The sequence below is a fragment of the Haliotis cracherodii genome, unplaced genomic scaffold (assembly GCF_022045235.1).
Source record: "Haliotis cracherodii isolate W230 unplaced genomic scaffold, xgHalCrac1.p SCAF_17, whole genome shotgun sequence".
Lineage (NCBI taxonomy): Eukaryota > Metazoa > Mollusca > Gastropoda > Lepetellida > Haliotidae > Haliotis > Haliotis cracherodii.
This window is the reverse complement of record NW_027266272.1, coordinates 13,209,013-13,223,618: the sequence shown is the minus strand read 5'-3', so window position 1 is coordinate 13,223,618 and position 14,606 is coordinate 13,209,013.

Below are 14,606 nucleotides of genomic sequence, written 5' to 3'. Positions count from 1 at the left end.
CTACTTCCAACACTGTTTCTGGAATTAAAAAATAGGTGCAAGTTCCTCATTCAGATATTCAATAGGGGAAAATTCTGGGCATCCGATCGTGCACTGACTTTTATTATTTTAAACCTAATCCTTTGTGTGTTGATTATAATTTGTTTGTTACACATTGACAATGTGTGGTTGGTTATGTACTGATTTCACAATTTAGTCCTTTACAGTACGTACCGATTTAACTTGAGTGAGGTTTAACTTCGCTTTGAACAATATGTCAATTATATCTCGAGTCGATCCGTGTAAAGAATTCGAGAGATCTAGTTTTGCTGTAATTATGATATTGTCCAGATAGCTGCCGACTGCTGAAGAATTACTATTCATTTACTCAACGACCAATAATTATATAATAATAATAGTTTAATAATTTAAATTTAATAGTGATTATTGCAAATAGGGTTTTCTGAAGAGGTAAATCATCAAAGAAGAATGGAAGATGTCAGTGTTCGTGGAAGGTCTAATTAAGAGAGCTAGTGAGTTCCACACAGTAAGAGAAGCGACTGAGAAAGATCTTTCACCTAAATTTGCTCTGGTGTCTGGAACACTTAAATAGATCGGCAGATTACAAACTGGAGTGACGTACGGGGGTAAATAGCGTTTATGAATAAAGAATTCGAGTGTCCTCGGGTTTGATCCTCGTGAAGTGGTGTCATATGAAAATTAATGACCTTCTTTATTAAAGGTTTTCCTTCCCAAGGGAGTGGAAAAAATGCGGGGTGGCATTTTGATTACTTGAAGCGCGCATCTGTATTAATTTACGGCTACTACCCAAGTAAGTAGAGGACATCTTGATAATGTCCCGACACTGGTCAACGTTTCATGTTGGAGATCTTTGTTATTATCAACCCAATGATATTCATGTTTCATATTTGAAGAGGGGGTTTATGAAATTTCATAAATGTCATACATATATCTACGAAACTTCATAAATATCCTACACAGGTTATGAAACAGGAGACCGCCTCCGTGGTCTAGTGGTAGAGCGTCCGCCCCGAGAGCGGAAGGCCCGGAGTTCGATCCCCGACTGCGTCATACCAAAAGACGTTAAAAGATGGTACTTGTTATTACCCTGTCTGGCGCTCGGCATTAATGGGCTAAAACAAAGACTGGTCGGCTCGGAGTCAGTATACTGTGTCTAAGTGGTGTATTCATGTTAAACTGCGGCATGGTATCTCAGTGGGCTAGCGCTATAAATCGGCATCAGTCCGGACTGGTACAATCAGCCACATTAACACACATACGTACATGCACGTCGCTATATAAGTGCAATAATCTTGGACGCGACGTTAAACCCCATTTCACCTCACCTCGCCTATGACACATGAACATCACTGGATTGGTAAAATAAAATGCTTCGTAACGAAGAAAAGAAATATTCGACACATTCAACATTAAAGACAGCGGTCTGATGGTAGAGCGTCTGACCGCAGAGCGGAAGGTTGGTACACTAGTTCGATTCCCGGCCGCGTCATATTAAAAGACGTTAAAAGATTATACGTGTTGTAACCCTGCATGGTGTTTTTCATTAAGAGGCTAAAACAAGGACTGATCTTCTCGGAGTCAGTATACTGCGTGTCTGAGAGGGATATTCACGTTAAACTGCAACATGGTTTCTCAGTGGGAAAACACTACACTCACTCGTGCATGCACGTCGCTATATAAGTAGACTACAATAATCTTGAACGCGACTTTAAACCCCATTTCACCTCACCTTAAACATGTAAACTGTGAAGTGTGGGCGTCAACAGATAAATTGATATTTTGTCTTGGCAGGATTTGGGGCAGTTCATAAAATACAAATGCCGTAAAGCATTCCAAATATGGATGCACAATGTGTCGAAGGAGACACATGACTTGATACATTGCCATACTTGATACATTGCCGTAGTATTATTGAGCATTGTACATCGTACCAAATGCTCCTATTCAACATTTCAAAACACAAAATCCATCCCAAGCAAGGTCACGTGTCCCGAAAGGTCCAGTTGACGATGTACCTCTAAATGTCACGGCTCGTCCACTCGGGGGCACTGTTGGAGAGAGTCACGCACGCGAGGTCACTTTCTCAGTGTTCACGTTCGGGGTCAGCTGTCGTAAAGAAGCGGTGATGTACACGCCCGTTTCTGGTAAATGTCGTTAAACAAAAATAAGAACAAACACTAATGTTGTCAAACAACCTTTGTTCCGAGGGATCGGCATGTGAGATTTTAGTCGGACCTGCGACCTGTGAGGAAAGAAAACTCGCAGGTAACCTTCCCGCTGCCCATCCCACACTCAAGCCACTTCTAGATCCCTACACACGCCACTTCACCTCCTCACCCCATATCTACATCCACACACAAACTACCTTCCTCTTTCATCCCACGTCATCACCTTCGCCATCCATCAAAACTCTGTGATTTATTTCCAAAACATACCGAGTTCTAAACTGTCCTCTCTTTTACTTTATACTTCGAGACAAATCTTTAGTGGAACTATAAACTAAAAACCAAATAAAAACTTTAACACGGGAAATATTGGATAAAATAAACACAAAAAAACAATTTATAATCATGAGGGAATCCAACTGGCTATTAATGTTATTGTAAGGTTATTAGTAATAAGATATATGACACAGCGCCGCCAATGTTGTACAACACTGCGTTTAACGTATTAGACATGCAAGATACATATGTTCGTGGGTTCGAAAACTAGATTCGCGTTCATTATGTTTCTAGGTTTATCAGCACCACATAATCTTGATCGTGGATTTCCCCAAAGAGGTGAACGTCTAACACCTGCATCAATTCGAGTTTTCCTTTCAAATGAAGCAATCACGCCGTGTTACAACTTAAAGACTGTTAAGAGTAGCTCCTGAACTCCTGTTCTGTAGAGGGGGCACGGGTGGCCCAGTCGGCTATGGCGCCGCGATTAGCTGTGCAGAGTTGAGTCCCGTGGGCACGCCAGAAACCTATGATTGTGGGTTCGAATCCCGGTTCGCCCCGATTAGGTTGCTAGGTTTGTCAGCACCATACCCATACTCGTTGGTTTCACCGAAGTGGTAAACGTCTGGGTCTTCGGGCTTTCCTCCCACATTAAGCTTACACGCCGTGATATAACTGGAATACTGTTAAAAGCGGCGTTAAACCCAACTCACACACTCACTCACTGCTCTGTAGAAGCTGATATTTTAATTAAATAAAAAGACTGAAGGATGGTGGGACTGCTGTCATTGGTTTTACATCAATTTGTATTGAAAATAGAAACAGCTTCGTGAAGGGGGCCTACATGCACTCATGTGATAATATGTATGAAAACATCCCCGTTCTTCGCCATTCACAATATCAATGAAGACGTGATATTCTAACATAGTGTACCCTTTCCGCGAACGCGTGGTGTCATCTCGGATTTTCAGTGATCTATTTGTATAATTTTAACAGCTCGTTTGCCTTTTACTTTCAATGGAATCTGTTTCGCGCATAATCGAGACTGGTTATTCTCTGGACTTGACCTTTATATTTACATGATCAGAACCATTAGTATATTCATTAAGTGTCCCTCTAGTTTTTTAAATTTATACAAATCTTGTAGTGTAGGTATTTTTACTGCCATGAACAAACATGGCGCATATCCAAGGTTCAGCACTCTCTCGATTATACGCGTAATGTCTGAAATACAGATTCAAAAGAAATTCAATCAAGTGTTTCAGACATTTACATTTATTGAACTGTGCTTTTGAAATCTGAGATTTCTGAGAATTTGAATGTCATGAACAAATAGGCATCGTCATGTCGACAACAACCCATCCTCTCACCGTCCTTCTTTGCAACATAAGGAAGAGTGAGTGAGTATGGTTTTACGCCGTTTTTAGCAATATTCCAGCAATATCACGGCGGGGGACACCAGAAATGGGCTTCACACATTCTTCCCATGTCGGGAATCGAACCCGGGTCTTCGTTTTAACCACTGGACTACCCGATCGCCCAATATAAGGAAGTATTTATGTCATCTTCTTTATTATGAGAAACACAACGTTTCGGAGCATGAAGCAGAGAATTGTAAGGACAAGAATAATACAGGTGCATATATATGTTCTCTGTTTCATAGCATTTATACACCAGCTGGAATAAGTATATACTCCGAAACGTTGTATTCCTCATAATAAGGACGTTGACATCCATAAATTCTCTTCCTTATGTGTATCACGTCTAAATGACATTCAAAGACCAGAGGAAAATATATGATGGCAGAAATCTTGATAAGCTTGTCTTGACTGAAGGACTGACTTTGACTGCTGGAAGTGGAAAACACCCTATTATACAATCACAAAAAGAACGTTTTATTATTTAAAGAGATCTTAAATTTATCTATCTCATTATGTCAGATCTTCTACTCGTATACCTCCCTGGTGTATATTTGAGGACACCTCTTCAGAAGGTCGCGTCAGGTGAACTCTCTGATCAGGCAATCAGCGCCGAGGCTTCTGAATTCTCGGTACGAGTGCGCGAAATATTCAGACCAGCATATCTGACTTCTGTACCTCGAAAATGAGTTCTAACGACCTTTCCCGAATGTACACGATGAAACCCGCGCCATTATTTGGTCTGGGATATTTATACACGTTTGTAGTTTCTAAACTCAGCGGTATCTGCACCCACAAGATACCATAAAGTTATATTTATGTCCCGTGTGGGTATTCTTTAGTTAAAATCTGAAGTTCCCACTCAGGGTGTAAACAAATGAAGTCCAAACGTTTAAGAAAACGGACATCTCATTGGCTCAAGTACGCAAGCATCCTAAAGTTAGTTTACCCATGGGTTCATCTGACACGACCTTCTGTAGAGGTACCCTCAGATCTTAACGTAGAGATATATCATGTGCAAGTAAAAGATCAGACTGTTATGAGATTTTACATTTACACGCTGTGTTTTGAAACAAGGTACTTATTTAGTGATAGTGATAATATGGCAGCAAGCAACGAATAATCGTAACAATAATCATGAAACCTCAACCTGAGTCATCTGAGCCGCTGAGTGCGGCGTTAAACAACAACTTAACAAACGAACAAACATACAAAAAAAAGTTACACTACGCAACAGTCAAGCCTTTTACATGATCGTGACATGTCTAGCAAGGCTTTGTTCAGGCACTATTGTATCAACTACGCAATGCTTGACTGCACATACACTGTTTTAGCAGGGGCGGGGTATGGACACTGACATTGAATAAAGAATAAAATTATTTGCATGAGTGTAACCATAATGGGTCTGAAATTATATACACCAATCAAAGGAGCTCTAGGGAATCTACCAGGCCTGAGACCTGTTCCACCAATATTGAAACACAAATCAACGAGATTTTCATAGATAAAACTCGTAATGAATTAAATGTCTCGGACGATCGTTCAGTTATATCCTATTTTCAGGACAAATCCAAAATCCAGTCACAAATGAGCGACTTCTTATCATCATTCCAAATAGGACCTCCGAAGATTAATTAATGTCAACTGACGATCAAAAGAAAGTACACATTGTTAGATTGGGAAAATACTTTAGCTCAAGGAAACGTCAGTTTGAAAACGATAGCTCCAAAACGCCAAATACCATCTAACTGTCAACAGTCCGTGCATTTTGAGAAACATTCCTTTTCGTCAACTTTGTACGGAATAGTTTTTTTATGATAGCGCGAGATGGAAATGCAAAAGAGGGTATAAAAAGCTATCGGTTGGATCCTGAAACATTACAGGTCATAAGTGAGTGAGTGAGTAAATTGGGTTTAACGCCGCTTTTAACAATATTCCAGTTATATCGCCGCGTGTCAGCTTAATGTGGGAGGAAAGCCCGAAGTGATGCTGGTTTCAGACGTTTACCACTTCGGTGAAACCCACGAGCACGGGTATGGTGCTGACAAACCTAGAAACATAATCGGGGCGAACCGGGATTCGAACCCACAATCATAGGTTTCTGGCGTGCCCAAGGGACACAACTCCGCACAGCGAATCGCGGCGCCTTAGACGACTGAGCCACCCGTGCCCCCTACGGGTCATAAGAGTACGTGACAAAAATGCCAAGGTTAACAGTAGAACCGAAAGAGAGAGCTTTTGGAATGAAGCTGTTTGTCTACGCAGGTACATATTTCAAGAACGCTCGGGTGATCATTGACACAGGCCACGAACGGAACGACCACGTGAGATAACCTCACAGGCCTTGAGGCCTACATACTCCACCGCGGAATGGCTTTGACCCGTCATCATTGGCCTAATAGACGTGGGACGTTGGCACTGACGTTATTGGTTATGGGTACTGTTCAGCGACGAGAGCAGTTTCAATTGGTTCAATCCTGATGGTCGACGGAGAGGTGAACGATTTGCCTGAGGATGAACCTATTAGGGGTGAACCCTTTTGGAGGCGATGGCGTCATGAGGTGAGGTAGGATTTGTTATGAAAGTACGACACGCCTGGATATTTGATCGCTAACGTTACAATAATGCCATTCTGCTTCCATTTCCAACAACACGATGCCAAGCTCGAATAATCCAGGACTTTCTCAACATTAATTACGTACCGGTGTTGCCCTGGCCGTCAAACTCACCCGACCTGTTACAGATAGAGTCTCTCAGGGATCACCTTGGGCGGCAGATAAAACAATGTTTAACCCCGCAGAACAGCGTACAGTTGCTGGAACGTGCGTCATGGGTGGAACGGGACCACACACCCAACGTCATCAAGACCCTGACGTCCTTGGTGTGACGTCGTGTCCAGGCATGTCTGGACGTCCGAGTACGTCATACGAGGTATTAATGACATTTCCTAGGTGCCCTGGAAGCGGTTAGAAGCTTTGTTATGAAACTTTCATCATCTGTACGATCAAGTGACGATCAAGACCCAGATGTGTTTGATTGCTTTTTGTTGATTCATCAGTACCACGAAATTGACTGTTGGCTCTCACCATAAATGATCAACTTTAATAACCTTTCAAATGAAACGTGTACATTTTCTCGTTTTGTAATCAATTATTATAATCAGTCCTAGTAGATGTTTTCTTTCTTTTTATCAGTAGCAACGTTTCAGGATTTTTGTATAGGTGTTCTGTGGCATCACGACGAGAGGGAGAAGTCCAACTTGACGCAGTTCGGTAAAGTTAAGCAAGCTTGTTAAGCGTATAAGATGGGAATAAAATAGATCAATTTCACAAGAGAACGATTAATTGATGGCAAACTCATTTCCACTGTCAATCTGTGGTACTGAAAGGTTGTATTTGATAAATTATCACATACACTTTAACAACTTATTATATCAGCTACATATAGAAATCTACAAACGATTTCAGATTATAGGTCCTTATTTTAATTCATGTCATAAACAGACTGAGAAACGACCACCTACATCACGCATCAGTTTGTAACTTTTGCGTGTAGTTTTCCTAACCTTGTAACTTATTTGTTACACCAAATCTGGAGAGAAAAACTATTTTACGGAACTTCGTTCATTTTTGTTTCGGAAAACGGCAACACTTTTCAGAGAAAAGCACGTGTGCCTTGTTTCAATGAACAAACAATTCTCTCTAAAACCAATTCCCAGACCAACCAAAGAATATATAATGGTCGTGCCTTCTTCTGATGTACGCACCTACAATGTATGCTTGTCGAAATTTTGCGACAACCAAATTCGGGTGGTCAGACTCGGTGACTTAGTTGATGGCGTATCGTTGCTCACGATATTAATCACAGGATTGTCTGGTCCAGAATTGATTATTTACAGAACGGCGTCTTATAGGTGGACTATTGCTGAGTGCGACGTTAAATAACAAACACACAAACTTTTCACTGTGTGCGTGTGTATGATACCACAAACACCAACTTCCCGTCATCCAGCTATACCGGAATCAGTAGGTTCAAAAGCTGCCATTATAGCAATCAGGAGTTGTACAGGGATGGACTGTACTGGTCTCATGGTCAGCTAACCTGCAACTACACAGAGGCCTTTTTGCACTTGAAATGTATAGGCCACTTTTGTTTTTTAAATATGTTTATTATTTCCTTTTGCGATTTGCGATATGGTTTTTAAGATACAATTTCATTTAAAGTTTTATTTAAAGTCTGTTAAATAGTTCATAAATATCGATAACGGCTGTATAAGAGTTGGGTTTGTTTTAAAAACAAAATAATTATATCATGTCGGCTGTACAAACTCCCTGTATTTCTTTTTATATTTCTTATTCATATGTTATTTTTTTATAGTCAGTATATTCGTAAACCATGATATAAAAAAGCCTGGTCTTAATATCTCTATCAACTAGAAACATCTCCAGCGTTTTACATACAGCGTTTAAGCATCTGAAATATTTGTGTGCAACTTATATCGTTTTGGCATCTATGCGTGATTCCACTCAACTGAGTGTGAGAGGAGTTCCCTCCCTTGATGTGTAATGCATCATAAACGAAGAGTGGATGCTTCAGAACGGTGAACAAATGAAATGATTCGGAAAAAAAAACATATCAAGTGTTGAATGAGACATACAGTGGCAGATATATTGCTACTACTGTAATAAATATGATAAAAAAGTCATCAAAACCAGAACCTCTATTCAATTTCGAGGCTGAGGTGAACTGTCTAATCACCCAATCAGTGTGGAGGCTTACATGTCTTCAGCAATGGCAAACGAAACCTTAGTAGGGGCAGCATATATCTCGGAAATGAACTTAGACGAGCAGTTCCGAATGGACAAAATTAATGACCGCACTACGTTGTGGACATTTTCGTTTCTGAGCGCCATGACATCAACAATAAAACTGGTATACTATGAACGGCACAAAGGCACATGTCCAGACTTCTGAATGGGGGGCACAGGTCATAAAGAATCTCTGACTTAAAACTGATCGCGTGAGAAATGTTTAATGGGGTGGGTGGGTTTTGACGTTTTAGGGGCATAGTGGATGTAATGTGATGATGTGTTGAGTTTTGAAGAAGGTTTGGGGGCTACGATGAAGAGGTATAGTGAATTTTGTGTGACGAAGTGTTGTGTTGTGATGAAGTGTTGAGTTGTGATGATGTGTTGTGGTGTGTTCTGATGATGTGTTGTGCTGTGATGCTGTGTTGTGTTGTGACGAAGTGTTGTGTTGTGATGAAGTGTTGAGTTGTGATGATGTGTTGTGTTGTGATGTGTTGATTTGTGATGAAGTGTTGTGTTGTGATGAAGTGTTGTGTTGTGATGAAGTGTTGAGTTGTGATGAAGTGTTGAGTAGTGATGATGTGTTGAGTTGTGATGATGTGTTGTGGTGTGTTGTGATGATGTGTTGTGTGTTGTGATGAAGTGTTGAGGTTGTGATGAAGTGTTGAGTTGTGATGAAGTGTTGAGTTGTGATGATGTGTTGTGGTGTGTTGTGATGAAGTGTTGAGTAGTGATGAAGTGTTGAGTTGTGATGATGTGTTGTGGTGTGTTGTGATGAAGTGTTGAGTAGTGATGAAGTGTTGTGTTGTGATGAAGTGTTGAGTAGTGATGAAGTGTTGAGTTGTCATGAAGTGTTGTGTTGTGATGAAGTGTTGTGTTGTGATGAAGTGTTGTGTTGTCATGAAGTGTTGAGTTGTGATGAAGTGTTGTGTTGTGATGATGTGTTGTGTTGCGATGATGTATTGAGTTGTGATGACGTGTTGTGTTGTGATGAAGTGTTGTGTTGTGATAAATTTATGAGTTGTGATGAAGTGTTGAATTTTCATGAAGTGTTCTGATGTGATGATGTGTTGTGTTGTGATGAAGTGTTGTGTTGTTATTAAGTGTTGAGTTGTCATGAAGTGTTGTGATGAAGTGTTGAGTTGTGATGAAGTGTTGAGTTGTGATGAAGTGTTGAGTTGTCATGAAGTGTTGAGTTGTGATGAAGTGTTGAGTTGCGATGAAGTGTTGAGTTGTGATGAAGTGTTGAGTTGTGATGAAGTGTTGAGTTATCATGAAGTGTTGAGTTGTGATGAAGTGTTGAGTTGTCATGAAGTGGTGTGTTGTGATGATGTGTTGAGTTGTGATGAAGTGTTGAGTTGTTATGATGTGTTGAGTTGTGATGAAGTGTTGAGTTGTGATGAAGTGTTGAATAGTGATGATGTGTTGTGGTGTGTTGTGATGAACTGTTGTGGTGTGATGAAGTGGTGTGTTGTGATGATGTGTTGAGTTGTGATGAAGTGTTGAGTTATGATTAAGTGCTGAGTTGTGATGAAGAGGTATGTTGCCGTGTGGATGTGATGTAATAAAAGTGAGTGAGTGTGGTTTTTCGCCGCTTTTAGCAACATTCCAGCAATATCACGATGGAGGACACCGCAAATGGGCTTCACACATTGTACCCATTGTACCCGGGTGTTCAGCGTGACGAGCGAACGCTTTAACCACTGGGCTACCCGACCGTCCGTAAAGTGTTGAGATGTGATGGAGTAGAGGGTTGCGATGAAGATGAATATAGGATATTGTGGGTAGGATGAGATGAAGCGTTTAGTTGTGGTGAGGTGCAAGGTTACAGTGGAGATCTACACAGAGGTTCGAATGGTGGGATGAGGTAAAGTGTTGAGTTGTGATGAATAGGGGTGTTGGGATGTAGCGGGTGGGATGTTAGTGATACGTGCAAACCCTGGTTCACACAGGACCAGATTTAATATCAGACAACACTGGAGTGATATTTCTACCTGTATTGAGCATGCATTACACACTTACATACACACATGTCAATACTAAATATTACACATACAAAGTTTGATATCAACCACTATAGCCGTTATGTGTCTTTTGATGGCCACAGCGCAAATTTTAAATGTGATCCATTTTCAGGGCCACGTTTGAAAGTCTCTCACATTAGTGAGTGAGTGACTATGGTTGTACGTCGCTTTTAGCAATACTCCAGCAATATCACGGCGGAGGACACCAGAAATGGGCTTCACACATTGTACCCATGTCTGGAATCGAACCCGGGTCTTCGGCGTGACGAGCGAACGCTTTAACGCCCCCTCTCACATCAGACGTGTGCTGTGAAGACATACGTTCAATACGAGGATTTTTTTGAATAAATTGTGACTGTGATCTTCGAGAACGACACCTTAACCCTGTTCTGTTTGTTTAACTGCGCACTCAGCAATATTCCAGCTGTTTGGCTCTCTGCTTTTGTAATCCCTGTGATGTAATAATGCCGTTGTGGAACTCACCAGTATAACTGTAGCAGGTGCGCCTGTCACCAACACTGGATGCAAAATTCACAGATCCAGAGCACCTCACAGAGTGCGTTAGAACCATAGGCCGGACACAACATACGTCAAGATATCCTGCAATCAGCCATCTTACAATCCTGCTGAAACTACACGTACATTGAAGTCTAACATGGCGCAATGTTTGATTGCCGCATATACTTCTGAACCGCTTTAGAGCGTGTCCGTGGAGCACTCATTGGACACATGTTCTTAAGAATCTATAGACGTTGGGCTGTTGATAATTCTCAAAGCGTGTTTGTTATTGGAAATGTACATTGTATAGACGGTTACGCCAGTAGCATTGAGGGACATTTCTTGAAACTGTTAGCGTGAATCATTTCTCTGTATGCTGTGTCGCGAGCATCTGATAGAGGGGGTGTCTGTGTACATGCTAGTTGAAGTTATGACAGTCTAAAGTAGAGGGGGTGTCTGTATACACGCAAGTAGAGGTTATGACAGTGTACAGTAGAATGATATGTCTGTATACACCCCAGTAGAGGTTATGATAGTGTAAAGTAGAGGAAATGTCTGTATACACGCAAGTAGAGGCTATGATAGCGTAAAGTAGAGGGATATGTCTGCATACACGCAAGTAGAGGTTATGATAGTGTAAAGTAAAGGGAGATGTCTGTATACACCCAAGTAGAGGTTATGATAGTGTAAAGTAGAGGGGGTGTCTGCATACACGCCAGTAGAGGTTATGATAGTGTAAAGTAGAGGGGGTGTCTGCATACACGCAAGTAGAGGCTATGATAGTGTAAAGTAGAGGGATATGTCTGTATACACCCAAGTAGAGGTTATGACAGTGTAAAGTAAAGGGAGGTGTCTGTATACACCCAAATAGAGGTTATGATAGTGTAAAGTAGAGGGGGTGTCTGCATACACGCAAGTAGAGGTTATGATAGTGTAAAGTAAAGGGAGATGTCTGCATACACGCCAGTAGAGGTTATGATAGTGTAAAGTAGAGGGGGTGTCTGCATACACGCAAGTAGAGGCTATGATAGTGTAAAGTAAAGGGAGGTGTCTGTATACACCCAAATAGAGGTTATGATAGTGTAAAGTAGAAGGATATGTCTGTATACACCCCAGTAGAGGTTATGATAGTGTAAAGTAGAGGGGGTGTCTGCATACACCCCAGTAGAGGTTATGACAGTGTAAAGTAGAGGATATGTCTGTATACACGCAAGTAGAGGTTATGATAGTGTAAAGTAGAGGGAGGTGTCTGTATACACCCAAGTAGAGGCTATGATAGTGTAAAGTAGAGGGGGTGTCTGTATACACCCGAGTAGAGGTTGTGATAGTGTAAAGTAAAGGGATGTGTCTGCATACACGCAAGTAGAGGTTATGATAGTGTAAACTAGAGGGATATGTCATTCGGCATGCCACTAGAGGTTATTACAGCGTAAAGTAAGGAATAATCAGAGGAAATAGAATAGGGGGAATGACAGTACATGGTGTCGGAGCTATGTTAGTAAATGGGTTTGTGGGTATGTCAGTGCATTGTTTTGGAGCTGTGTTAGTTAATGGAATAGGTGGTATGTCAGTGCACTGTATAGGAGCTATGTCAGGGAATGGAATAAGGGTATGTCAGTGCACTGCATAGGAGCTATGTCAGAGAAAGGAATTAGCGTATGTCAGTGCACTGCATAGGAGCTATGTCAGAGAAAGGAATTAGGGTATGTCAGTGCACTGTATAGGAGCTATGTCAGGGAATGGAATTAGGGTATGTCAGTGCACTGTATAGGAGCTATGTCAGAGAATGGAATGAGCGTATGTCAGTGCACTGCATAGGAGCTATGTCAGGGAAAAAAATTAGGGTATGTCAGTGCACTGTATTGGAGCTATGTCAGGGAATTGAATTAGGGTATGTCAGTGCCCTGTATTGGAGCTTTGTCAGAGAATGGAATGAGCGTATGTCAGTTCCCTGTATAGGAGCTATGTCAGGGAATGGAATTAAGGTTTGACAGCGAACTGTGTATGAGCTATGTCAGAGAATGGAATTAGCGTATGTCAGTGCACTGCATAGCAGATATGTCAGGGAATGGAATGAGCGTATGTCAGTGCACTGCATAGGAGCTGTCAGAGAATGGAATTAGCGTATGTCAGTGCCCTGTATAGGAGCCATGTCAGAGAATGGAATTAGCGTATGTCAGTGCACTGCATAGGAGCTATGTCAGGGAATGGAATTAGGGTATTTCAGTGTACTGTATAGGAGCTATGTCAGAGAATGGAATTAGAGTATGACAGTGCACTGTATAGGAGCTATGTCAGAGAATGGAATTAGTGTATGTCAGTGCACTCCATAGGAGCTATGTCAGAGAATGGAATTAACGTATGTCAGTGCCCTGTTTAGGAGCTATGTCAGGGAATGGAATTAGGGTATGACAGTGCACTGTATAGGAGCTATGTCAGAGAATGGAATTAGTGTATGTCAGTGCACTGCATAGGAGCTATGTCAGAGAAAGGAATTAGGGTATGTCAGTGCACTCCATAGGAGCTATGTCAGAGAAAGGAATTAGCGTATGTCAGTGCCCTGTTTAGGAGCTATGTCAGGGAATGGAATTAGGGTATGTCAGTGCCCTGTATTGGAGCTATGTCAGAGAATGGAATTAAGGTATTTCAGTGTACTGTATAGGAGCTATGTCAGAGAATGGAATTAGCGTATGTCAGTGCCCTGTTTAGGAGCTATGTCAGGGAATGGAATTAGGGTATGACAGTGCACTGTATAGGAGCTATGTCAGAGAAAGGAATTAGCGTATGTCAGTGCCCTGTTTAGGAGCTATGTCAGGGAAAGGAATTAGCGTGTGTCAGTGCACTGTATAGGAGCTATGTCAGAGAATGGAATGAGCGTATGTCACTGCACTACATAGGAGCTCTGTCAGAGAATGGAATGAGCGTATGTCAGTGCACTGCATAGGAGCTGTGTCAGGGAATGGAATTAGGGTATTTCAGTGTACTGTATAGGAGATATGTCAGAGAATGGAATGAGCGTATGTCAGTGCACTGCATAGGAGCTATGTCAGGAAATGGAATTAGGGTATTTCAGTGTACTGTATAGGAGCTATGTCAGAGAATGGAATTAGGGTATGACAGTGCGCTGTATAGGAGCTATGTCAGAGAATGGAATTAGTGTATGTCAGTGGACTGCATAGGAGCTATGTCAGAGAAAGGAATTAGGGTATTTCAGTGCACTCCATAGGAGCTATGTCAGAGAAAGGAATTAGCGTATGTCAGTGCCCTGTTTAGGAGCTATGTCAGAGAAAGGAATTAGGGTATGTCAGTGCCCTGTATTGGAGCTATGTCAGAGAATGGAATTAAGGTATGACAGCGCACTGTGTATGAGCTATGTCAGAGAATGGAATTAAGGTG